Below are 24403 nucleotides of genomic sequence, written 5' to 3' on the forward strand. Positions count from 1 at the left end.
ATACTTTTATGCTTACATCTTTGTTGGCCATATGGGAATGCCATGAGTCTAGAGGAGCTGGGTGTGGAACCAGCTTTCAAGACAGTCCTCAATGATTCTAGCCCCCTGGTATTCACGTCCTTTTGTAGTCTCCTCCCACATTGGAAAAGGCTGACTTGTATAACCAATAGGATATTGTAGAAATGATTGTGTCTTTGGAGTCGATGTTATAAAAGATATGTGGCTTCTGTCCTGTTCTCTTGGACCACTCAGTCTGGGGGAAGCCAGCTGCTATGTTGTGAGGACTCTCGAGCAGCTCTATGGAGAGGTCAATAAGTGAGGCCATGTGAGTGAGAAATCCTGGAGATGGATCTTCTAGCCTCAGTCACGTTTTCAGATGACTACAGCCTGGGCTGATATCTTGCCTGCGAAATCATGAGACCCTGAGCCAGAACCACCTGCTGAGCTTCTTCTGAATTCCTGACCCAAAGAAACTGTGAGTAATAAATCTGTGTTGTTTTAAATTACTGTGCATTGGAGTAATTAATTATGTAACAATAGATAACTAATACACTGAGAAATGAATTAAATAGAATCCATTCCAAGTTTCCACTGCCCTGTGGATTCTGTAGGAGTTGAACATGTTGTTCTAATGTGAACTATTTGTTTGTTCTTTTGAATTCTGTGTCTGCTTGAGTAGCTCAAAGCAAGCCTTTAGGAAAATGTACTATACTTTCCCACCCTTCGTAATAAAGGGTGTGATGTTCTGGTTACAATTTTAAGTGCTGAAAGGAGAAATCCAGGGGACAATGAAAGAATGTAACTCATTGATACTGTTACTGCTTACGTGTAAGAATAATACAGGTGTGAGAGACTGAGTAATCTGAATAAAACTATACTGTGTGCACCTGTCTTAAGAATCATCAGCTTGATGTTTTTCCTGCTGGAAGTATCTGGGTTCTTCTTTCCTCAGTTCCATTGACCTTTTCTTTTCTTTTTTTAAAAACATTTATTTAAATCCATTTCTATTGTAATTTGGATCATATTTTTGCCTCTCTACCCCTTTGAAAAACAACTTTGTTGCTCTCTCTTTTGGTAATAGAATATTCTAAAGCCCTCTATTTGTATTCTACATTACAGCTTCATTTCAAAACCCAAATCCTTAAAATTGGCATTGCTTAGCAAATTAACGACTTATACCATAGTGATACCTTGTTATGTTTTCTATTGTTTAATGTAACACTTTGGCCATTGCATAAAAGAATATGTACCAATGAATCTAATTGAAATACCATCCTGAGTTCCTTTTTAAGTGGAAAAAAGCCTATTAAAATTAATTCATTACAAAAACCCCACTGTATTCAGCAAGGCAATTTCAAGCAGAATGATACCACTATCTCCCTTGCTCAGATGTTGCTATTTACATATTTAACATCCTGAACCACTATGGAGATTTCAAAACTATTTAAGCATTAGCATAAAGCTGGCATGTGAACCGGATACATCTGCCTATTGCTTTTATATATTTGACTCCTTCTCTCCCTTGTCATCAAACTCAGAAATCTTCACTAGTTCTACGTAGATTATATTATTAAGGAAAGTCAGGTTCTGGCGCCCTCTTGTGTACAAATGCTCCAGGTGTTAGTCTTATTGGCAGCTCAGTTGTAGTTTGTTTAGGGAAATGTGAAAGGATGAATCATTTTTCCATTTATTTATACAACATGATTTGAATTTCTGAAACAATGTGACTTACTTCTTGCTCAGTTATAAGACTGAGGAACTGAGATAAATTTCTATTAAAGCAAACATGAAACATTATAAAAACTCTTGAGAAAACAATTAAATTCCTATTAAATTTTGACTTGTTAGATGGAATCATTTGTTCTCACTTGTACTGATAATAATTAATTGCCAAAATACCATTGACTAAATTCACTAAAGGGGAGTCTTCCATTCACCGTTTATCCTCTCAAGTCCAGGGCCGGGACCCACCATTGTTAGGAAGAATGTCCCTGCAGACACAATTCCACAATTCATCCTAGTGCCCATTCCTACCCTGGCATCTCCTACACAGTGGTCTACCTTGGCTTGTCCTCCACTGACATGTTAATTTTCTTTCCTGAGGTTGGAAAAAATAATTTAGTGATCCTTGAACACTTAACAAGTGTTGGAGTCTGAGTAACGGTAGTGGGATAGCACAGTGCTTGTATGCCTAGACCACACAAAGCTAGGAATAAAATTAGGCTCACAACATGTGGATTATTTCTCCGATTCTGTTTATCCCTGCCTCTGTGGAACCTCCAGCTGCCTCCAGGTATCCCCACCCCAACTATTTCTGGGCGTTCCCACAAATTCCCAGAAGGGCTCACATTCAGTTCTCTTAGCCACTGTGCAGTCACATATTTTCCTCTCTTTACGCCAGATTCTGGGGATGCACAGGCTGCCTGGTGTTGCGTGTCAGTGCGGGTGTAGGCTGCTGATGAATGTGTGGCTATAAGGATGCTGCCCTTGCCACGTAGAGGCCAGCTCAGGTCACTGGAGCTTTACCCTGTGGCCGGAAATGTCTGGACACTGCTGGTGTGCTGGAGCTCTAGCTACGCCAAGGCTTCACTCTGTGTTTTGATTTCTCAAATCTGTTCTGGCTTCTTCTCTGATTGCGGAAAATGTCTACCCTTGTTTTATCATCTTTCAAAGCTTCCAGAGCAGTGCTGACCTCTGAGCCAGGCAGCTCTCCTGTATTCCTGTTAAAGGCTCCATCCCTGCGGCGCTGGCCCATGTCCCTGGAGGGAGGGAAGGCACAGCCGGGAGGAAGAAGGGACATCACTGGACAAAGTGAATTGCACTTGCCTGTTGTTTCTCCTCTCACTCTTTACCCAGGGCATTTTTGTTAGAAGAAACAGTGAGCTTCACTTCTCTTTCTTACTTTGACTAAAGGCTACCTCTTCCCAAACAGCTTCCTCATAGCTCTGATTCATCTGTTTGCAGAAATGCTCAGACATGTCTGCGTCTAGGAAGAATGCAGCTCATGCTCCAGTGGGGCTCTCCCCGTATTCGTTAGTGGTGACAAAGTGATAGTGGATGGTGGTGCCAGGTTAAGAGAAAAGAAACATCTTTAAATGGAAGATGCTGGCTCTTCTCACACTTCTAAAATGTTCTAGCAGCTGTTCTTGAGGGGAGAATACATCTCATGGAAACTTGGAGGATAGTTTCAAAAGTTCTTGAACATATCATGAGAGAATAATGCTAAAAATTAGATGTTCTTGCTTTATTCTGTCTTGTAACGTACTTTCACCTTGTGATGTATTCAGCAAACATTACACAGAATTATTGTAAAGTTCCTGCTTACAAATATTAAGGTTACAAGAGACCATATAGTCAAATGCCTCTGTAAGTGAGAAGGTGTTTTCTAAAGGGAGGTTAGCTTGACTAGCCAGAAGTCTGCATAAAGACTTTTTTGTTTCTTCTATTTTTCTGGGTAATTATATCATAGTGCTCCTAGCACCTCCTCATTTCTGCCTCTAGCATTTTATGGTGCAATAATATAAACCTAGATCTTGTTGATATTTACAATTAGGTAGCCTGAAGACAGCACTGCTAAGGGGAGGTGGCCTGCCTTGTGTCGAATCCAGGTGCTCCACTTACCAGCCGAATAACAAGTAACCTTGGCCCTCTAAACCTCAGTTTCCTGATATATGAAGTGGGGTAAATGATACTGACAGCACTTACTCATAGGTTGCAAGACTTCACTGAGGTTATTAATAAAAGCTAAGATAGTACAGGAAATGCAGTAAAGACTTGAGAAACTCTTGTCCTTACTAAAACAAAATAAAAATTTTCTCACTAAAGTGAGTTTTTATATGCCAATTATTCCTCAGTAAATCTGTTAATAAAAGTGAGGGAAGAAAAATTTAAGTAAAAATAGTCTGACCAAAAGAAAATGCTAAGCTTGACTCCCAAAAATTCTGAGATTTTTTTCAAAGGAAGGTAAAGTTCTGGGAAAGACGGACAGAAGGGCTGTGCTTCCTTCACCACTTTATGGAAGAAGGAGTGTCTGGGGAAAACATGAATTGGGGTCATAAAGTGTCCTTTGTGATAAATTCGAATCACTGCTTTACTGTGTTTTACCTAAGTTAGCACCATCCAAAAGGTAGCCATTAGCCCCATGTGGCTATTGATCACTTGAAATGTAGCTATATCTGAATTGAGATGCGGTATCAGTATGAAATACACATCAGATCTGAACATTTATTATAAAAATAAGTAAATAATTTATTTGAAATTTTAAGGTATTGATTGCATGTTGGAAGTGATAATACTTTGGATATTTTTAAAGGAAATATATTAACGAAAATTAATTTTACCTGCTTTTTTAAAAGCTTTTTTCTAAATGTGGCTGCTGAAAATTAAAAAAATTATATATTTAGATTGAATTATATTTCTGTAGTACAGTGCTATGACCCAGATACACTTATGCCTTTTCTTGGTGACCCAGGGATACACAGGAAGGACATAACTTCTGAAAGAAATGATACTGAAGCAGGTTACATTTTTAATGTCAGAGTATTCCCATTAAATTTGTAAAATTTTTATATATCCAATACTCAAAAGAGTAAACTCTGGATTTAGATATTATGGCTTCAAATATAGACACCATCATTGACTATCTGTATGATCTTGAACAAGTGTCTGAATCTCAGCCCTTTCCCCTCCCCGTCCAACCATAGGGGTGATATTATTACCTAGGTCTAGAATCTCAGATGTTCAAGAATATATACTTTTACCTTTCCATAACTGAAATTAATTTCTATTATGAATGCTCAGTCCATCTATTGGTGAAAACAATCTGTCCTTTCAGGGTTCACGTTCCCCCGTATACACAAAATGCACCCTTTCCTCTAAGTAGTACAAAGGTAAGGGGGGAAGAGCATATGATCAGCTGGGTCATTCTCTTGCCTGTCTGGGGTTTAGATATCAGGGTTGCTGTTTCTTCCTCATCCCAATTGCAAGGGCTCTTCAGGCACCCTAGTTTTCTCTTCCATGTAGACCCACTTTAGGGTTTATGGAAAACAATCATCCAGTTACAAAACCTACCTTCTAGGTACATTAACAGGAATAAACAAGATGATCCATGTAAAGTGTTTAGCACAATGCCTAAACAAATTAAGCACCTAGTAAAGGTAATTATTATTAATATTGTTGATGCTGTTGCTCTTGTTCTCAGACAGTGCATGTTGGGTTTCTGGAGATCTGGTTGCCAGAAGAGAGGTGGGTGAGGTTACCATTTTCTTTTGCTCCTTTTTTAGTATTGAGAGTGAGGAGAGAAACTGGATACACTGGGGGTAAACAAAGCAAAACAAAACATTGGTCTCCAATTACTCTTTGTGCTGTTCAAGAGATTAGCAGCTAGGACTGGTGCTGGGAAGACACGTGAGGGTGTGTGGGTAGTGGATTAAAAACTGTAGATCTTCTAAAGTTGAAGGGCATCATTTAATGGTAGAAATAACAATGGCATAAATAGTTATTAAGCATCTCTGACATGCCAGGAATGTGATAAGTGATGTGGAGGATACAAAGGATGTGAAAGTCATAGTCCATGCATTTGAAGGATTTATAGTTGCATAAATGAAAAATACATATTGCATTTCTAAAATGAGAGATGATAGTGGGTTGGAAGGCTGACCATTTCTGCATGGTTTCATATGGTGATGATACTTTGGTGGGGATGTCAAAACTCAGGGTTAATGATAAAACTTTGGATAAAGAAACTCAATTTGTTAGTGTACTTTGAGCTAATAGAGATGTCAGAAACTTATTCTTTCTAACCAAACTCAAAAGAAGCTAATGGATAATTAGAATGTTGACATATTAATATACAGTGGGGAATATTCTTTTCAAGTGAGGAGAATGCTTGTGTAAAATTTACTGATAGCTAATATCCAGTAGAAGATAAAATGAATATTTTTTCCAATTTCATTAATATTCATTTTATTGATACATTCATTTTGTCATCTGGTTGGTACTAGATGACACTAAAGTTTTACTTTAAATGTATAACAGAATTCTTTCACATCAAAAATTTTATCTACTAATTACATTTTTAAATATGCAGATTGAGAAAAGACTTCTCATGTTAAGATTTTAGTAGTTAAAATATCACAGATCAACATGAGGGAAGCCAGTGTTTTGCAAGAGGATGGTTTGAAAAAACCGCTGCTACAAATTTGAATGCCTTCTTATCTTGGTGCTTGTCTTTTATGCACTTGCATTTATTAAGGGGTTAAGACTTGATCTAATCTTTGAATGAGGTGTTAGATTTGGATTAGAATAAAAATAGGACATAAAACCTGGATAGTGAATAAAGTGTAGGAGAAAGATGTGCAGACAGACCTTTACTAGAATGCAAAGGAGAATCAAGTTAGACTAAAGAGAGAACATGTTTTTTGGAGACTAGATTTGATAGGCAACATGACCCTACTGTATCATATTAAATTGCACAGTGGATGAGAGTATGATATTTGTTGGAAAAACCTAAACTAAAAGGCTTATAAATCTCTTAAAAAGAATATTGGTCTATGTGTCTGGTTTTGTGCCAGTAACATACTGTTTTGATTACTGTAGCTTCATAGTATAGTCTGAAGTCAGGGAGCATTATTCCTCCAGCTTTGTTCTTTCTCAAGATTGTTTTGGCTATTTGGGGTCATTTGAGAGATTATCATACTAAGTGAAGTAAGGCAGACAGAGAAAGACAAATATCATATGATATTACTTATATGTGGAATCTAAAAAAATGATACAAATGAACTTATTTACAAAACAGAAATAGATTCACAGACATAGAAAACAAACTTATGGTTACCAAAGGGGAAGGAGGGTGAGGGATAAATTAGGAGTTTGGGATTAACATATATGCACTGCTATATATAAAATAGGTAAACAACAAGGGCTTACTGTATAGCACAGGGAACTATATTCAAAACTTATAATAAACCATAATGGAAAAGAATCTAAAAAAGAATATATATATGTATATATATATATATATATATATATATATATATACATATATACACACAGACATATATATGTATACAATGGAAGCACTTTGCTGTGCACCTGAAAATAACACAACATTGTAAATCAACTATACTTCAATTAAAAAAAAGAATATTGAAATTTGGAGTGATAATTTACACTTAACAATTGGATGTTGCTAAGATGCTAAGTATGACATGTCATGTAATAAAATTTATTTGAATTTTTCCACTCCGTGAACTTCATTTTCAAAATGTTAAAGATTTGGATGATAAAGGGGGCTTACTTTGTATTTACCTTCTGTCAGCACTTGTTAAAAGTCACTTTACAAGCAGTTCTTTGAAACATTATTTGGAGAATCAGCTATCTGAACTATGAGTATGTCTGGTTTTAAACCTCCTTTGCCTCTCAAAGCTGTCTTTTTTAGATGATAATTTAATAGATAAGCTCTTTGAGGCAAAAAGTAGCATAACACATCTAATGCAGAGTTATTATCAAATCTTCTTTCAATATTTCTTCCCCTATCTCCACTAAATCTTATTTAATAACATCAAATTGAGTTATAGAATATATTAGAACTGTAAGGGATCTTGGTTCACATGGTTGCAATCTCTTTGTTTCTCTGAAATCCTCTAAGGGATTGGAGGAAATACAATTCAAAGTAGTCTATTTTTTCTAGGTGGTTCCTAGGGACTGGCCCAACCTTATAACCTGGCCAAGATTGCAACATTCTGCTCTGTATCTACAGTCAAGCCTTCTTGTGTTCTTCTGACATCTTGTTTGCTTCACATGGTGAAGCAAAACATGCTTTCTTTATCTGATCCCTTTTTGTTAATTTTGATACTCAGTTTCATAGCATTTATCCTCCCACAAATGAATAGAATATGGCAAATTTATTTTTGTGTCATGAATCTGGTGAATGTAGCAATGCTGGTTCCCACCTTCACTGTGTATTCATCAGTGTGATGCTTAATTGGGTGTGTTGACTTGGCTAGGCCACAGTACCCAGATGTTCAATGTTCAATAGATAAAACACTAGTATAGATGTTGCTGTGAAGGTATTTTATGATAAGATTAACATCTAAATCAGTAGACTTTGGGTAAAGCAAATTACTCTCCCATAATGTGGGTGGCCCTCACCTCATCACAGTTGAAGGCCTTAAGAGAAAAAGACCAACTTCCCTGAGGAAGAGGGAATTCTGCCTGCAGGCTGCCTTCAGGCTCAAGCTGCAACATCAGCTCTTTCTTAGGTCTGCAGCATGCAGACCTAGACTGGCACAAATCAAATCTTGCAGATTTTGTGCTTGCCAGCCTCCATAATTGTGAGATACAATTTCTTTCTTTTTTTTCCTTTTTTTTAACATCTTTATTTCAGTATAATGCTTTACAATGTTGTGTTAGTTTCTGCTGTATAACAAAGTGAATCAGCTATATGTGTACATATACCCCCATATCTCCTCCCTCTTGTGTCTCCCTCCCACCCTCCCTATCCCACCCCTTTAGGTGGACACAAAGCATAGAGCTGATCTCCCTGTGCTATGCGGCTGCTTCCCACTAGCTATCTATTTTACATTTGGTAGTGTATATGTGTCCATACCACTCTCTCACTTCGTCCCAGCTTACCCTTCCCCCCGCCCCGTGTCCTCAAGTCCATTCTCTACGTCTGCATCTTTATTCCTGTCCTGCCCCTAGGTTCTTCAGAACCACTTTTTTTTTCTTTTTTAGATTCCATATATATGTGGAATATGAGGAATATAAATTCCTCTCTGTCATTCCCTATCTATCTATCTATCTATCTATCTATCTATCTATCTATCATCTATCTATCTATCCATCTACTTATCTATCTATGTAGATCTAGATCTATAGTTTCTCAGGAGAATCCTGACTAATATAATCAGTCAATCAGGATTAATGATCTACCTCTGGCCAAAATTCATTTAAAATCTAACTCTAGAGTTAGAGTTTAAAGTGAAACTGAAAGACTAGAGTCACGTTTTGTAGATGAATGAATCAGTCTTCATAAGTAAAGAGAAGAAAAATAGAAGTCCAAAAACAAGAAAATAATTTACTCAACATGATTTTATTTTTGTCCAGTAGCTCAATCCTTCAAATAGAAGGGGATTTCACTGTATCAGAGATTAGTTACCATTGGGAGTGGATCCACGTTTTGCTTGTACAGTTTAGGGAGCTGTATTTAAGAAGAGAATATAAAAGTACTACTACCAAATTAGGTATGGAAGTGAATATTTAGGTTGAGAAGAGGAATCACAACAATTTACAAAAGTTTAAAAGCTGAAAAATACTGCAAACATAACAAAATCCACAAAGAAAACATACACTTTTTATTAACTAATTGCCTGATATACCTGTACATTACTCCCTACCCCAGTAGTTTTTTGTTGTATATTATTGATTATCACTTGAGAATATACAGATAATTTAGTCCATAAATTCCACACTACCAACAAACTTCCATGCCAGACACTGAAAGATACATTCACATGGAGATGGGACCTTGACTTGCACCTTCCTGTCATGATGGGTGAACATGCCTAGTCTTTATTGGAAAGACTTTATTGAAAGTCTTTCCTTTCCTGAGATGACTGGTAATCACTTAACTATACATCCATGTGACTGTAAGCCATATAAATATATCCTGCAAAACTCAAACTAAATGTGTCCGTACTTAACTTTGCTTACCAGAGTCTAAAAACCCCACAGCCACTCCACCACCACCCAACTCAAGGGGACATGTGATGGAAGGGAATTCAGAGAAAGAGACAATGGACCTTAAGATAAAATATCCTCATTTTGTGATTTTTACAAAAACATACAATTATGTGAACATGGCCTTGGAAGCGCCTGGGTGAATGAGAGCCCCAAAGTTTAAGCCTCTGGCTACCATAGTTACGTGAAAGTCTTCTCTTTTCCCGCTTCCAAATAATTTTTCAAAGAATCACTTATTCATGTAAATTTATTAATATATTTTTGTGCTACTGGGATTAATGTGTGAAATTTTCCATAATTAACTGTAAATATTTATACTGTGAATGTGGGAACTACATATGAATGGGAAATGAAATATCTTTAAATCATAAATTTACAATGAATATATTAGAACAGTGTAATTGAATCTTGTTTATAATTATAGTAGATGTACAATAATAGCTGTTTTTTCTTTAATGGCCTTTTCTTTTTTATCCCCAGAAGGACAGAGGGAAGGAAAAAGAAAAAAGTAAAACAGCCCAGCTTTTATCACAGGAGGCTGACTTCAAAATCAAAATATGTTCTGGAGCCATTCGTAGTTAGAACTGATTTCAAAATAAAATTACCATTGGCTTTCAAGTGGAAATTACAGGGAGAAAATGTTAATAAAAATGTAATGGTTATAATGGCAACTCTAATGATGATGATGTTATGTGCGTGTGGTTAGATGAATGATTATATAATCTGTGACACTCTTTTTTTTTTCAGTCCATAGAGGTAGATTAAAATTGGTACTTATGGGATCATAATTTATTCACATCTCCCTAGCTCATTAAAATGACTTTGTCATTATTTCTAAATTCTCATCTTGTGATAGGGCCATGCACATATGGCACAGAGTATTGGACTGACGGGAACTTTTAGTCAGTTCCAATTCTGCTTTCATTATTCACAGGACTAAAGACTCTCTCTATAAAATCAGTTATTTGGCATCTTCTCATCGATTCTGAAAGAGGTTTATACATGAATATGTATAAGAATCTGTGGCAGGCTGGTGCATTGGTGGCCTCTCAATGCTAAAGCCTTTGTGTAGTCCCTTCCACAGGACTCTGGGCTTGACCTCCTAACTGGCTGTAGTCAAAGGACATTAACAAATGTGGCATATGCAAGGCTTGTTGAGAGCATGCACATTCAAGTGTTCCTCTTAGAAAACTCCATCATGGAACCCAGATATCATAGCGTAAGGAGGTCCAGGCTATGTTGCTACAGAGAGAAGCCTTATGGAATGGTCTTGGAGGATGAGACACCAATTCTTCTGGGTGGAAGAAAACCAAGGTGCCCTAGACAAGTTTCCAGTTGAATGTCACCATATAAGAGAACTCAGGTGACACTACAAAGACTAGAAGCACACAATCAACCCACAAAAAATGTGAAAATAGTACATCATTGTAGTTTTATTTTTAACATTGTTATTGGAGTATAATTGCTCTACAATAGTGTGTTAGTTTCTGCTTCATAACAAAGTGAATCAGCCATACATATACATATAACAGCATATTTCTTCCCTCTTGCATCTCCCTCCCACCCTCCCTATCCCACCCCTCTAGGTGGTCACAAAGCACCAAGCTGATCTCCCTGTGCTATGTGGCTGCTTCCCACTAGCTATCAGTTTTACATTTGGTAGTGTATATATGTCCATGCCAATCTCTCACTTCGTCCCAGCTTACCCTTCCCCCTCCCCATGTCCTCAAGTCCATTCTCTACGTCTGCGTCTTTATTCCTGTCCTGCCCCTAGGTTCTTCAGAACCACTTTTTTTTTTTTGATTCCATATATATGTGTTAGCATACAGTATTTATTTTTCTCTTTCTGACGTACTTCACTCTGTATGACAGACTCTAGGTCCATCCACCTCACTACAAATAACTCAATTTCGTTTCTTTTTACGGCTGAGTAATATTCCATTATATACATGTGCCACATATTCTTCTTTTTTTTTTTTAAACATCTTTATTGGAGTATAATTTCTTTACAATGGTGTGTTAGTTTCTGCTGTATAACAAAGTGAATCAGTTATACTTATACATATGTTCCCATATCTCTTCCCTTTTGCATCTCCCTCCCTCCCACCCTCCCTATCCCACCCCTCTAGGTGGTCACAAAGCACAGAGCTGATCTCCCTGTGCTATGCAGTTGCTTCCCACTAGCTATCTATTTTACGTTTGGTAGTGTATATATGTCCATGCCACTCTCTCACTTTGTCACATCTTACCCTTCCCCTTCCCCATATCTTCAAGTCCATTCTCTAGTAGGTCTGTGTCTTTATTCCTGTCTTGCCACTAGGTTCTTCATGACCTTTTTTTTTTCCCTTAGATTCCATATATATGTGTTAGCATACTGTATTTGTTTTTCTCTTTCTGACTTACTTCACTCTGTATGACAGACTCTAGGTCCATCCACCTCACTACAAATAACTCCATTTCGTTTCTTTTTAAGGCTGAGCAATATTCCATTGTATATATGTGCCACATCTTCTTTATCCATTTATCTGTCAATGGACACTTATGTTGCTTCCATGTCCTGGCTGTAGTAAATAGAGCTGCAATGAACATTGTGGTACATGACTCTTTTTGAATTATGGTTTTCTCAGGGTATATGCCCAGTAGTGGTATTGCTGGGTTATATGGTAGTTCTATTTTTAGTTCTTTAAGAAACCTCCATACTGTTCTCCATAGTGGCTGTATGAATTTACATTCCCACCAACAGTGCAAGAGGGTTCCCTTTTCTCCACACCCTCTCTAGCATTTATTGTTTGTAGATTTTTGGATGATGGCCATTCTGACCGGTGTGAGGTAATACCTCATTGTGGTTTTGATTTGCATTTCTCTAATGATTAGTGATGTTGAGCATCCTTTCATTTGTTTGTTGGTGATCTGTATATCTTCTTTGGAGAAATGTCTATTTAGGTCTTCTGCCCATTTTTGGATTGGGTTGTTTGTTTTTTTTGATATTGAGCTGCATGAGCTGCTTGTAAATTTTGGAGATTAATCCTTTGTCAGTTGCTTCGTTTGCAAATATTTTCTCCCATTCTCAGGGTTGTCTTTTTGTCTTGTTTACGGTTTCCTTTGCTGTGCAAAAGCTTTGACGTTTCATTAGGTCCCATTTGTTTATTTTTGTTTTTATTTCCATTTCTCTGGGAGGTGGGTCAAAAAAGATCTTGCTGTGATTTATGTCATAGAGCATTCTGCCTATGTTTTCCTCTAAGAGTTTTATAGTGTCTGGTCTTACATTTAGGTCTCTAATCCATTTTGAGTTTATTTTTGTGTGTGATGTTAGGGAGTGTTATAATTTCATTCTTTTACATGTAGCTGTCCAGTTTTCCCAGCACCACTTATTGAAGAGGCTGTCTTTTCTCCATTGTATATTCTTGCCTCCTTTATCAAAAATAAGGTGACCATATGTGCATGGGTTTATCTCTGGGCTTTCTATCCTGTTCCATTGATCTATATTTCTGTTTTTGTGCCAGTACCATACTGTCCCGATTACTGTAGCTTTGTGGTATAGTCTGAAGTCCGGGACCCTGATTCCTCCAGCTCTGTTTTTCTTTCTCAAGATTACTTTGGCTATTCGGGGTCTTTTGTGTTTCCATACAAATTGTGAAATTTTTTGTTCTAGTTCTGTGAAAAATGCCATTGGTAATTTGATAGGGATTGCATTGAATCTGTAGATGGCTTTGGGTAGTATAGTCATTTTCACAATGTTGATTCTTCCAATCCAAGAACATGGTATATCTCTCCATCTGTTTGTATCATCTTTAATTTCTTTCATCAGTGTCTTATAGTTTTTGGCATACAGGTCTTTTGTCTGCTTAGGTAGGTTTATTCCTAGGTATTTTATTCTTTTTGTTGCAATGGTAAATGGGAGTGATTCCTTAATTTCTCTTTCAGAATTTTCATCATTCGTGTATAGGAATACACGAGATTTCTGTGCATTAATTTGTATCCTGCTACTCTACCTAATTCATTGATTAGGTCTAGTAGTTTTCTGGTAACATGTTTAGGATTCTGTATGTGTAGTATCATGTCATCTGCAAACAGTGACAGGTTTACTTCTTCTTTTCTGATTTGGATTCCTTTAATTTCTTTTTCTTCTCTGATTGCTGTGGTTAAAACTTGCAAAACTATGTTGAATATTAGTGGTGAGAGTGGGCAGCCTTGTCTTGTTCCTGATCTTAGAGGAAATGGTTTCAGTTTTTTACCATTGAGAACGATGTTGGCTGTGGGTTTGTCATATATGACCTTTATTATGTTGAGGTAATTTCCCTCTATGCCTACTTTCTGGAGGGTTTTTGTCATAAATGGGTGTTGAATTTTTTTTTTTTTAAAGCATTTTCAAGGGTGTTGAATTTTGTTGAAAGCTTTTTCTGCATCTATTGAGATGATCATATGGTTTTTATCCTTCAATTTGTTAATATGGTGTATCACATTGATTGATTTGCATATATTGAAGCATCCTTGCATTCCTGGGATAAACCTCACTTGATCATGGTGTATGATCCTTTTAATGTGCTGTTGGATTCTTTTTGCTAGTATTTTGTTGAGGATTTTTACATTTATGTTCATCAGTGATGTTGGCCTGACGTCTTTGTCTGGTTTTTGTATCAGGGTGATGGTGGCCTCATAGAATGAGTTTGGGAGTGTTCCTCCCTCTGCTATATTTTGGAAGAGTTTGAGAAGGATAGATGTTAGCTCTTCTCTAAATGTTTGGTAGAATTCGCCTGTGAAGCCATCTGGTCCTGGGCTTTTGTTTGTTGGAAGATTTTTAATCACAGTTTCAATTTCAGTGCTTGTGATTGGTCTGTTCATATTTTCTATTTCTTCCTGGTTCAGTCTCGGCAGGTTGTGCTTTTCTAAGAATTTGTCCATTTCTTCCAGGTTGTCCATTTTATTGGCATATATTTGCTTGTAGTAATCTCTCATGATCCTTTGTATTTCCGCAGTGTCTGTTGTTACTTCCCCTTTTTCATTTCTAATTCTGTTGATTTGAGTCTTCTCCCTTTTTTTCTTGATGAGTCTGGCTAATGGTTTATCAATTTTGTTTATCTTCTCAAAGAACCAGCTTTTAGTTTTATTGATCTTTGCTATTGTTTCCTTCATTTCTTTTTCATTTATTTCTGATCTGATCTTTATGATTTCTTTCCTTCTGGAAACTTTGGGGGATTTTGTTCTTCCTTCTCTAATTGCTTTAGGTGTAAGGTTAGGTTGTTTATTTGAGATGTTTCTTGTTTCTTGAGGTAGAATTGTATTGCTATAAACTTCCCTCTTAGAACTGCTTTTGCTGCATCCCATAGGTTTTGGGTCATCGTGTTTTCATTGTCCTTTGCTTCTAGGTATTTTTGATTTCTTCTTTGATTTCTTCAGTGATCTCTTGGTTATTTAGTAGTGTATTGTTTAGCCTCCATGTGTTTGTATTTTTTACAGATTTTTTCCTGTAATTGATATCTAGTGTCATAGCCTTGTGGTTGGAAAAGATACTTGATACGATTTCAATTTTCTTAAATTTACCAAGGCTTGATTTGTGACCCAAGAGGTGATCTATCCTGGAGAATGTTCCATGAGCACTTGAGAAGAAAGTGTATTCTGCTGCTTTGGATGGAATGTCCTATAAATATCAATTAAGTCCATCTTGTTTAATGTATCATTTAAAGCTTGTGTTTCCTTATTTATTTTCATTTTGGTTGATCTGTCCATAGGTGAAAGTGGTGTGTTAAAGTCCCCTACTATGATTGTGTTACTGTCAATATCCCCTTTTATGGCTGTTAGCATTTGCCTTACGTATTGAGGTGCGCCTATGTTGGGTCCATAGATATTTACAATTGTTGTATCTTCTTCTTCGATTGATCCCTTGATCATTATGTAGTGTCCTTCTTTCTCTCTTGTAATAGTCTTTATTTTAAAGTCTATTTTGTCTGATATGAGCATTGCTGCTCCAGCTTTCTTTTGATTTCCATTTGCATGGAATATCTTTTTCCATCCCCTCACTTTCAATCTGTACATGCCCTTAGGTCTGAAGTGGGTCTCCTGTAGACAGCATATGTACAGGTCTTGTTTTTGTATCCATTCAACCAGTCTGTGTCTTTTGGTTTGAGCATTTAATCCATTTACAAATAAGGTAGTTATAGATATGTATGTTCCTATTACCATTTTCTCAATTGTTTTGGGTTTGTTATTGTAGGTCTTTTCCTTCTCTTGTGTTTCCTGCGTAGAGAAGTTCCTTTAGCTTTTGTTGTAAAGCTGGTTTGTTGGTGGTGAATTCTCTTAGCTTTTGCTTGTCTGTAAAGGTTTTAATTTCTCTGTCGAATCTGAATGAGATCCTTGCTGGTAGAGTAATCTTGGTTGTAGGTCTTTCCCTTTCATCACTTTCAATATGTCCTGCCACTCCCTTCTGGCCTGCAGAGTTTCTGCTGAAAGATCAGCTGTTAACCTTATGGGGATTCCCTTGTATGTTATTTGTTGTTTTTCCCTTGCTGCTTTCAATATTTTTTCTTTGTATTTAATTTTTGATAGTTTGATTAATATGTGTCTTGGCATGTTTCTCCTTGGATTTGTCCTGTATGGGACTCTCTGCACCTCCTGGACTTGATTGACTATTTCCTTTCCCATATTAGGGACGTTTTCAACAATAATCTCTTCAAATATTTTCCCAGTCCCTTTCTTTTTCTCTTCTTCTTCTGGGATCCCTATAATTTGAATGTTGGCACGTTTAATGTTGTGCCAGAGGTCTCTGAGACTGTCCTCACTTCTTTTCATTCTTTTTTCTTTATTCTGGTCTGTGGTAGTTATTTCCACTACTTTATCTTCCAGGTCACTTATCCGTTCTTCTGCCTCAGTTATTCTGCTATTGATTCCTTCTAGAGAATTTTAAATTTCATTTATTGTGTTGTTCATCATTGTTTATTTGCTTTTTAGTTCCTTTAGGTCCTTGTTAAACGTTTCTTGTATTTTCTCCATTCTATTTCCAAGATTTTGGATCATCTTTACTATCATTACTCTGAATTCTTTTTCAGGTAGACTGCCTATTTCCTCTTCACTTGTTTGGTCTAGTGGGTTTTTGCCTTGCTCCTTCATGTGCTGTGTGTTTCTCTGTCTTCTCATTTTGCTTAACTTACTGTGTTTGGGGTCTCCTTTTTGCAGGCTGCAGGTTCATAGTTCCTGCTGTTTTTGGTGTCTGCCCCCATTGGCTAAGGTTGGTTCAGTGGGTGTGTAGGCTTCCTGGTGAAGGGGACTGGTGCCTGTGTTCTCGTGCATAAGGCTGGATCTTGTCTTTCTGGTGGGCAGGACCATCACTGTAGTTTTAAACCAGTAAGTGTAGGTTTGTAGAGCAACAGTAGATAATGGAAACAGGATTATAGAAAGATTTTTTATTTATTTTTATTTTTTTAGCCACGTTGCATGGCTTGTGGGATTTTAGTTCCTTGACCAGGGATTGAACCCGGGCCCTCAGCAGTGAGATCATGGGGTCCTAACCTCTGGACCACCAGGGAATTCCCAAGAAAGATTTTTTAAAACCATCTTACCTGTGTATGAAAATCTAAAAGTGGTTTGAATGAGAATTATAGAGCCTTATTAAGCTGAATGTCCATAAATATGACATTTATTCAGCCCTTTACATATTCAGCCTTATAATTTTAAAAGCAAATATTTATTAAGTACTTACTATAAGTTAGTCATTATACTAAACAGTTTACATTTATTAATTTTTAAAATCCATACAATAACCCTATGGGTAAGCACTATATTTGTCCCCATTTTACAGATGAGGAAGCTGAGACGTAAAGACAATAAGTATTTTGTCTAAAGTTATACAGCTACCATACAGTGTGTGAAAGGTATACGAAAGAATTATAAAATGCAGTCTGTATAAGCAATGTAATGTGCAGTCTGCGAAAAGGTCTACACCCTTGACATTATTAGAAGAAGAGATAATATTTTAACATATTAAACAGTGTAGTATTTACTAAACGATCTTAGTATTTTGAATCAAATTGACACAGATTTAAATGGTGGCTCTACCACCAGCTTTGTGACCCTAAACAATTTATGTAAACTCTGAGCCTGTTTTCTTATCTATAGGCTGGAAATTAAAAACATCTCTCTTCCATGGTTATTGAGAGTGTAACCTGGGCAGTAGAGCCAGGTTGTATGTACTTCTGTTGATTGTGCTCATCTCTTCCCAAATCGTGTTCAGGGACTTGGCATTGGTAGCTTACAATCAGTTTTGGTGGGAGTATAAACAGTATGAAAATGTTAAAACCTCATTAGCCAAAGACTTCTAGCCTGTAGTCTGACAAAATCCAATTTACTGACTAATGCACAGCAAGGTAGCACACTCTGAGAAACTCTGCTGGAGCCCACCCTGGACAAGGGGGTGGAGAGAATGGTGTAAGTGTTAGGTTCCTGCCAGAGGATTCTGAGGGCAGAGGAGATCCATTCTGGTTTGGTTGCTGTTTCTCAGACAAGATTAGGAGGAATGGGGATTAACTAGGGATTGTGTGCTGCCAAGAGGATAGGAAAGTTTAGCATCCAGTTGGGAACAACAAGGGGCATCTGGGAGTGTCATTGGTAAGAAAGCAGTGATCACTCATAAAGGGGATTGTTATGACACTTTACAGCCACATAACCTTGGGAAAAGCAATTTGTTCTGTTAACTTTGCAGCTGACTTTATATGTTTGTCTTTTTAGCTTGTTTAACAGCAAGGCTGCTTTTTGTTTTTCAGTCCAAGTTTATTTTTACTCTTACTGTCTCAGAAAGTCTTTCAGAAATCAGCAAACACTACAAATCAGGGCTTTTAATTTTTCTTGGAATCCCAGTTGTTAAACATTTACTAGCGTATCACTACTTGTTTGTTCTCATATTTCTGTCCTCATGAGAGATTCGTCTCCATTTAAAACTCAGTGAACACAGTCAAGTACCTAATGTATAAAAGTCTAATATCCTCCCCAGGTATTTCTTAGAATCCTCAGGGAATGCTTACGTTTCACAAATCCAGCGTTAAGTATCTATTTTTGGATTATTTACTCATTTCAGGGTTTCCCTGAGAGTGTGTGAAGATTCTTGTCATAACTGCCTGGCTAAAAAGTGCTTAACAAAACATTTCCTCTCAGAACATAGGAAGCCTTTCTTCCAAGAAAAAAAAATTCTGTTTTTCACTTTTGTTTATAAAAGTTTCTTAAAATCACTAAATAATTCCAGATTTTCTAGCTTCAACAAATTGGCACAGTGACGATATATGTGAAAATGGGAACGATTGGGTTCTGCTGCTCTGCTTTTGTCTTCCTACTTCTCTAACTGTACAAAGTGAATACACGTTAGTCCACCTGGGTAATATTTTAGGTAATAGTGATGGGGAAATGACCATATATTTACCCATGAAGTGCATTTGTTCGAAGATGTAGATGCAATTTTAAGGCAAAATATGAACATCTACTAGAGAACTTTTCAAGCATGATGTTTCAAAATGTGAAATTATTCCTGTTCTTTTCCTCTAAAATATTATATTTTGGAAGGAATACAAGTTGTCTCTATAATGGATGGAAACTAAGGTAAAGAAGAGCTATGACTCAAAATGAAAGATGCACAGACTACTGGAGTTGAGAGGGATCTTAGAGATCATCTTAAAATATTTGGATTTAAACCTGCTTGAGAATCTGAAGCCGTGGATCTTCTTCCCAGAAAAATACCTATGCCCTAGCGTGTGCTTACGTACATACCACCATCACAGAATTTCAGTGTTCTTTGATCCCTTCCGAGCCCAATAATATATTCCAATCTAAGGGGAACATCTGGATCTAGTCTGTCCATTTTCTTTTCTTTTATTCAAAACGTTATCAAGCCAAGATGACATTCTGAAGTAGTAATAGGTCTAGGATTACAGATTACAAGCAATAACTCTTGCCTTAATGGTCGGCCACCCATGTCTTCTCTAAACTCCTCTTTCCCCTACCACCATCTGGAGATGACTTATTTACTCAGGTTCTAAGTCTGGTGACAGGAAATGAGTTTGAATAGGCCATACAGTATGGTGGTTCAAAGTACAGGCTTTGGAGTTGGGGCAGCCTAGGCTCAAGGTCTGGTTTTGCTACAGACTTTAGGTACAGTTCAACCTTTCTAAGCTTCAATTTCTTCATTGTAATAGGGGGAAAATAATTGAAGAATCGTAAAGATGAAATGAAGATAATATGTATGAAGTACTTAGTTTCTGTGTCCTCAAAAATTGGAGAGACATACACGAAGGCACAGAGAACCACAACTCACTGGAGCCGAAACCCATGAGCAAAAACCTCCATGGGGATCAGTATGGGCTGAGAAAACCTAAACCGTAACTGACAAGTTGCTGGAGGCTCAGACAAAGCTGAGAGCTATGGCCTCCAGGGGGGCATGACCACACTTCTGTGAGATTTGCCTCCAAAAGCTCTACCAGGTTCTCACAGTGAAAATTAAAGAAAAATCCCATTTTGAACCATTTTGAAACATACCAGATCATTCCGTTCTTCTTAACAAGGCCTGCCCTGTAACCTTAATTCTCTAATGGATCTAAGAAGAGTTGATTTTCAGTTTGTTCAGCTTCATGCTTGCTGTTATGATGGAGTGATGACCTCAAGCTCTTTACATGCTGTACTGTAAACCAGAAGCCCTATACAAATCTTTTTGTGGACATGTTTTTATTTCTCTTGGGTAAATACTTAGAAGTAGAATTGCTTCTTTTTAGTGTTTCTTTAGTTAGCAATGAAGAATTATGACTACATTCAAGTACTGTATTTCAAGTTTTTCTTCAAATCCATCAAGTAAATGTGAATGTATGTTTGGACAATGGTTCTTTAAAAAACATGGCACTGTGTTGCTGTCAGCTTTGAGATGTGCTGCTAGAAATTTACTATTGTAGAGAGAAGGTCTCACCAAAGAAACTTTACTGATTTTTTTTTTTTTTTTTTATGCTTTATCAGGAAGACCCTTCTGTCCTTGGTGATATTCTAGTCATTACTGAGGGTTGGTTTCTCCCTGCCCCTCCATGTCTATCCTTCCAAGAAGGGTAGAGAAGTCTTAGGGTCCTAAGATCTGGGCATTGACTGTAGTATATAAAGGGAGTTACTAGGAGCAGAGATTGAACCCATCTAGCACCTCAGCCCTAGGCTGATGAGCAGGTCAGGGTATCCCACCACATGGATATGAGTGCAGTATCCTGCCTAAACACCACAAGGGGATATTTCCAGGACTCTGGTAAAGCTCTAGGGAATACCTGAAAACTGATGGGACGGGGGGAGGGCCTCAATAACCCATGGTTTAGGGATAGGATTGGGGCCTATCTTTGCATCCAAGCTGGTGACAAAGGGGAGATATGCCTGTTACAAAAGTAATAATGATAAATGAAACAAATGTAGCAAATTATTTATATTAGAAAAGTTAACCTTATATTAACATTATTCAAGTTATCATTTTAATGTCACTTTTACTTGTTTTTATTCTACTATTTTTCTGAGAAGAAGAGGTGTAGATCAGAGTGTCTTTGGGATAATTTTGAATATTCATTAATGAGAATTTTTATATTTTGCAGTTTTGTTTGCATAATAATCTAAAATTTTAATATAAGCAAAAATAAATATAATCTGGATCATCTGGTTGAACATTTACAACTGAGAATGGCTCCATGATTCCTGTGGAGTGTGCATTTATGTTTATGACTTACATTTTATCCAGTGAAGGCCAAATGACATTGTGATGTGCTATATGGATTGCATTTTCAGACTAGTTTAAGTTGAGAGAACTGACTAGAGAATTCAATCTTCTATGGCATGTGATAGTATCATAATAACATTGCAAAAAGTAATATAAATATCTCTAAGTTATTCACCCACCCAACTTGGAGAATTCTCTTAGTATTAAGAGTAATATACAAAAGGCTTTTTAATTAAATAGAGCTTTTTACTTTTCAGTGTTGAATGTTGGCATTAGGTAACTGATTGATTCATCAAAAAATGTTGGATAGTTTAAATGAAATAAGCCAGGATACCTTCTTCTCTCCCATCCCAGACTGGGAGAACCTTGGAAACTAAGTGCCCAAATAATATACCTATGCCTTAAAAGAAGGCAGCCAACTAGTATTGGACTGTGATATGAACAAAATTAAATCTCTGTTGTGTTAAGTAACTGAGATTTCAAATTTTGTTATTTCATCAGAGTTTATCCTACCTTGAATAATACACTATCTAAACAGAAAAAAAATCAGGTCATGGGCATATTAATCAGAAGTCTTTTGGTTGTATGTGAGTGAAAATCCATCTCAATCCATTTTTAAAAAAGAAAGGGAATTGAATGGTTTATATAACTGAATGGTCCAAGAGTAGGTCTTCAGAGTTAGTCATAGCTAAATCCAAAGAATCAAAAACTGTCATCAGGATTTGGGTCTCACTCTTAGCCTAATTTACACTTTTACTCTTTTTCTGTACCAACACAGTCTAGAGGATGATTCTGATTCACCTGACTGGGTTATGTCCCTAACTCTGAACCATTCACTGTGAATGGGTCATGCAATAAACTCAATGGTCAAGTTTACTCATATTCTTATTCTTAGAAATGGGGTGATTGGGGGACAGGTAAGATCAGCCCCACTCATATCACAAGGACTGAAGATAGGGTAGGGGAGATTCTCCAAAGGAAAACTGGGCTGCTGTGACCAGAGTGGAAAGGAAGTCAGGCAGGCAAAAACAATAGAGTTCCACTGTAGGGGAGTAGAAGTCTTTATGTCTCATGTATTTCAAGAAGGGAAGCTGGGTTGCATATATAGAAACACAAACGTGTTTGCTGATCATGCTTTTTAAAATTGAAGTATTGTGGTGAATAAGTGGTAAGCTGGCTATGTAACTGACAATAGGGAGAGTAGCTGTTGCAAAGTGATAATTCACTTTAATCAAAGATAAAAGAGATAATTTGTCACATCACATCAAGACCATGTATATCAGTAATATATCTATCAGTGTACAGAAGATGTCACATCTGATTGAAAGCAGTTGAAGTGATATTACATCTCTCAAGAAATAAAAGCCAAGGGCAGGTTATTCCATATTGAAATCACAGCACAATTATTCATTATTTAGATAATAATGACACATTTAGAACTTGTTCAGAGAGCAACTAACAAGCTGACTGTTCAGCCACATCCTAATCTATTTTATATGTGAATAAAACTAGTCAAGTAGAAAACTGTGAGTCAAATAGAAAGCTCCTTGTTTCTCAGTTATATTATTTATATGTGATAAGTTGCTAGATGACTTAAGGTAATTATTGACTGTATAGAGATTATAAAGCACATATATAGGGGTGTGTGTGTATCCATCCATTATTGACCTAGTTTTGTGATATATATATATATCCATAATTAATAAGTATAAATAAAACTGCATATGAGCATAATTATAAATCTTTTGTATGTGTAATAGCACACTGAATATTTGCTAAAGATTTTAAAATTTTATGTAAGAAATGATTCTCTCATTTAAGAAGTTTAGAGAACTGTTTAATCAGCAATTGGAATTGGGTGCCATGAAGTAGAAAAAGTATTCAAATAACTTTTTCCCCTTCCTTTCCCTTTGCTTTTTTTTTTTAAACAAAGAAATTGACTATAAATATAGAAAGTAAGAGTCTAGTAAAAGACTGAAAGAACAGTGAAATTTGGTACATGTTAATTTCCTGCCAAGTTTCAGGATTATGTTCCTGAATTTTAATGGGCATGACAAAACTGGAGTTGGTAGGATCAAGGTCTCATAGAAGTTTGGAAATCAACAGAAATTTGGTAAATATTGCAATATATAACAAAATGGAGACATAAATATGACAAATTATAAATAAAAGTTTAAAAAGCAGCTGCTTTCAAAACAATCCATAAGCCAAAGCTATGAAAAACTTGCACTAATAGATAATTCTTTTCCTGAATTACTTTCTCCAAGAAATTTGCTGTGATGTTTTGATCTGCTGTGGCAGATTTTTCCCAAGTTTTGTAATCAATCTCACTGCCCCTCTATTCAAAGGATGTTGATCTAAGTACCTGCACTGTCCTGGGCATATTACAGGCATTTCTTAAACTCACAGAGTTTAGGAAACTTTCTTGAAGAAGTGAGAAGACACTTATATGTGGAACCTAAAAAAAAAAAAAAAAAATCAAGCTCATAGTTACAGAGAACAGATAGGTGGTTGCCAGAGGCGGTGGGTAGGAGTGGGTGAAATGAGTGAAGGGAGTCAAAAGGTACAAACTTCAAGTTATAGAATAAATATCATGGAAATGTAATGTACAACATGGCAACTACAGTTAGTAATACTGTGTTGCATATTTGAAATTTGCTAAGAGAGTAGATCTTAAAAGTTCTCATCACAAGGAAAAGAATTCTCTACGTATAGTGATGGATAACTAGACTTATTGTGGTGATCATTTCATAGTGTGTACAAATATCGAATCATTATGTTGTACACCTGAAACTAATATAATGTATGCCAATTATATCTCAATATAAAAAACATTTTTAAAAGGCAAAGAAAAAAAAAGAAGTGAGAAGAATTCAGATCTGCCTGACTACATCTATCCCATCCACAGTTTCTCAGTCTGCTGCAATGCACACATCAGGCTTTTATGGTCGT

At 36.6% G+C, this 24403-nt stretch overlaps 1 long non-coding RNA gene across 9 annotated transcripts in view; it reads left to right on the top strand.

The window, feature by feature from the left end:
* The window catches only part of LOC309622505, a 134569-nt gene extending 110636 nt beyond the window's left edge, over positions 1-23933 (top strand). For 8 of the 9 annotated variants that reach the window (XR_014240921.1, XR_014240922.1, XR_014240923.1 and 5 more), the window contains one exon: positions 253-23933. This is a non-coding gene — a long non-coding RNA (uncharacterized lncRNA). The remainder of the gene's footprint in view (positions 1-252) is intronic. The other variant, XR_014240920.1, reaches the window with a different exon arrangement.
* The last annotated feature ends 470 nt before the right edge of the window (positions 23934-24403 follow it).

This window comes from Balaenoptera borealis, assembly GCF_965194805.1.
Source record: "Balaenoptera borealis genome assembly, chromosome: 2".
NCBI lineage: Eukaryota > Metazoa > Chordata > Mammalia > Artiodactyla > Balaenopteridae > Balaenoptera > Balaenoptera borealis.